At 51.9% G+C, this 3,097-nt stretch overlaps 1 protein-coding gene across 1 annotated transcript in view; it reads right to left on the bottom strand.

Moving 5' to 3' along the window:
• NRBP1 (nuclear receptor binding protein 1) overlaps nt 1-2,639 on the bottom strand; it is an 11,365-nt gene extending 8,726 nt beyond the window's left edge. Inside the window, exon 1 of the mRNA XM_007470842.1 lies at nt 2,499-2,639. The gene's annotated coding sequence lies outside the window, so the exon portion shown is untranslated. The remainder of the gene's footprint in view (nt 1-2,498) is intronic.
• Nucleotides 2,640-3,097: the final 458 nt, after the last annotated feature.

The following is a 3,097-nucleotide window of genomic DNA, read 5'->3' as shown; positions in this document are numbered from 1 at the left end:
AAAAAAAAAAAAAAAAAAAAAAAAAAAGAATATGCTGCTATGCTTAATTATGTTAATAAACATATTTTATCACTTAAAAAATAATGACTCACCCAGGAGTGGCAAGCACAAGATTTACGGTAGTACAACCCGTGTTTAGTAAGGTCCAAATGAACAGCAAAATCAGGGGCCTCATTCCTTCTCAGCAAACACTTACCCGATAGCCTTCTCTGTGAATCCTCACCTACCTCTTGCACTGTGCTCAAGAACCAAGGTACATGGGCACTATTCGGAACAGATGACTCCAGACCCCCAAATGTTCCACTGAACCAGCTCTAGATCTACAACTGTAGCACTCTCAACCAATTTATTCAGCTGAAACCCTCAGCTGATTTATTCTACTTGAACTAACCTTGGCATTCACTGTCCATCTCTCCTATGCACAGAACAAGCCTGCCAGTCCATGATGAGGCTACCCTTGGGCCAGGTGACTGGCAGTGGCTAGTGACTTCATCCCTGATGACCTCACCCTCCCTGTGATGTGAATGTGGCAAATGGGTGGGTATTAGCAACACTTTTTTTTTCATTCACTCATTCAACCAATGTTTATTAAGCACTTACTGCAGGCCAAGCACTGAGCTAGGTGCTTGAGATACAATAGTGAACAAAATAAATAAGACGCCCACACTCATAAAGCCGCAAATTTAAGGCAGAGCTAAGACTTTAAGCTTCCAGTTTTCATTTCATTCACATGGCTCAAAGCCTCCATCCTCTGACATAGGTATTCCTTGCAAGTACAAATAACTCAAGACACAGCCATTATAGGAAAAAGCACTATATAGTATAACATTTTATACTAACTATAGTATTATACGTTGACATGGCTACTTAAAGAAAAAGAATCCTCAAAAGCTAAATGTCACTAACTTAAGAATCACAGGACAATCCCTGAATGTTATCCCATATCTCTAAGAACGAAGGCCGTGAAGAAGTTGGAACCTGATGTGTGCTGGGCTCAAGGGAGTGCTCGCCAGGATGAAAATGATATCCTGTAAAGTACATTTGCTCCAGTAAGTCAGTTCAAAATACAGACGCTTCTGATCAACACCAACCTTCTGAAAAGCCCTCATTTCTTTTTAGAACCCTCAGATGCCCCCTTCTGCCCATCTCTGCCCCCAACCTACACTGTGTTTAACCCAAGCCAGGAGATTTTATTAGATGACATTCCAGTAAATATCAGAGGGCAAACAAAGCACTACAGAGAAAATCTGGCAAGATGTTATTTCGCCTATGTTTTTTTCTCGGTCCTTGCCTAGCATAGATTTCAATCAACCAGTCTTAGTAACCTACCTGAAAAGTAGCTTAAAAAAAATGGTAAGAAAGTTCATATGGGTTACTTTATTTATAGAATGCATCCTTAATCTGAACAGCTAAGTTAAGTTTCCAGCTACATTATAAGAAATACCAGTGGAATTCTAATACAGGAAGCCTGTAGCCAATGGGCTCTAAAGAAATTTATGGACCCAGGGCACAATTAATCCACAGCAGGGCACCGCAAGAGATGCCAAACCTTCACCAGTCATAGATGCTCTTCGAATGTGCTTGCCTTCTCCCTCCCCAATCTCTCCCCCCCGTAGGCAAAATGAAGGCAATGCCCAAGATCCCCCAGCACTCCCCCTGCTGATGGCAACACTGGAGTTTTTGTCTCAGGGTCGGTCGTTCAGAGGTTTAAATGAGATCACATATGGAAAAGGCCATTGACGCCCCTCAAGGGAATCTCCTCGCCACCCCGAGATGCCTAGTGTTCACTTCCGTGCAGTGTAGCTAAATCGTTACAAAGTTTTATCCTGCAAAGTTTTTCATTTTTGGGGCTGCAGCTTCTCAGCATTTCAACTCCTCAGCAACAGCTCACAGGCCTCTCGCCCGCCCTCACCTTCAGCGGACCAAAGAAGGCCTGAGACCTGCAGAACAAGCAAGCTGGGGGAGGAATTTCACACTCCAACAGGTCGCCTAGTCCGCTGTCGGCGAGGGACCGTCGGGCCCCGGGGCCAGCCCTGCAGCGAGCCGCAGCCACCTCACCAAAGGCCAGCCCCGCGGCGCAGTCAGGGGCGCAGGCCACGCCCCCGCGCAGTCGGCGCGCCGACCCCGCGAGCTGGCGCGGCCCCGACGCTGCGCTTCCGCAGGCCGCCGGGCCCGCGACCGCCGCCCCCGCCCCCGCCGCCGCCGCCGGCCCCGCCTCTCGTCAGCCCGAGTTCGACACGAACGCCGGGGCCTCTCGCCCCGCGCCCGCAGAATTCCGGGCGCTGCCGCCGCCGCTCAGGGACGGTCGGGGAGGGCCGGGCAGGGGCTGTGGGGCCGAGGTGTACTCTCGGCTCCAGCGGGCCGGGCCTTGGCTGCCGAGTGAGCAGGGCCACCTCCAGACACCCGCCTGCCGGGGTCCCACCGTCCTGGCCGCGGAGGCCGATCGTCTCGTCCTTTAGCCGAAACCTTCCCTCCCTCTCAGTCCCCTCGGTGCTTACCTCCCGACTCCGCTCCCCACAGGCTGCGCTTCAGCTCCAGCTCGGGTTCCGGGGCCCCGGATCAGAAAGACTCGCTCACAGCTGCGCTCCGCGGCGCAACCGAACTGCGGGCCCCGCCTTCGCGGCGTCCGGACCAACAGATGGGCGGTGCCGCAGTGCCGTTGGGTTTCCATTGGACAGGGCGGCCAGGGTGGGCGGTGCCCCGGGCAGACGGTCGCTCGCAGGGGTAGTCTTCAACCCGGTTTCCTCCCCTAGAGCCTGTCCGGCTGAGACCTCTTGGAGGTTTCGGTGTTTTCCGTCTCAACTGGGGCCTGTCTCTCTGTCCACCCCTCTGTCCAGTCCTGGTGCCCCCGATGATTCTGCTGGGCGACGGGAAGGCCTTCCCCCTCTTCTTGAAGGCGCCATGACAGTTCTAGTCCGACTCAAAGACAAAAGGAGCGAAAGACGTAGCCTCAATCTGAGAGGAGCGCCCACCCACTTTCAGTATTTGGGGGTGAGACTGCGCAGAACACCAATTCTTCAGAAAACTTTAAAAAAATTACTGGGCACATTAACACTGAAAATGAATAGTTAACGCTTCGTAATTGGATAGTACTGAT

This window comes from Lipotes vexillifer, unplaced genomic scaffold (assembly GCF_000442215.2).
Source record: "Lipotes vexillifer unplaced genomic scaffold, Lipotes_vexillifer_v1.1 scaffold717, whole genome shotgun sequence".
In the NCBI taxonomy this organism is placed as follows: Eukaryota; Metazoa; Chordata; class Mammalia; order Artiodactyla; family Lipotidae; genus Lipotes; species Lipotes vexillifer.
The sequence above is the reverse complement of the archived record's forward strand: the minus strand, read 5'-3'. Positions and strand labels throughout refer to the sequence as shown.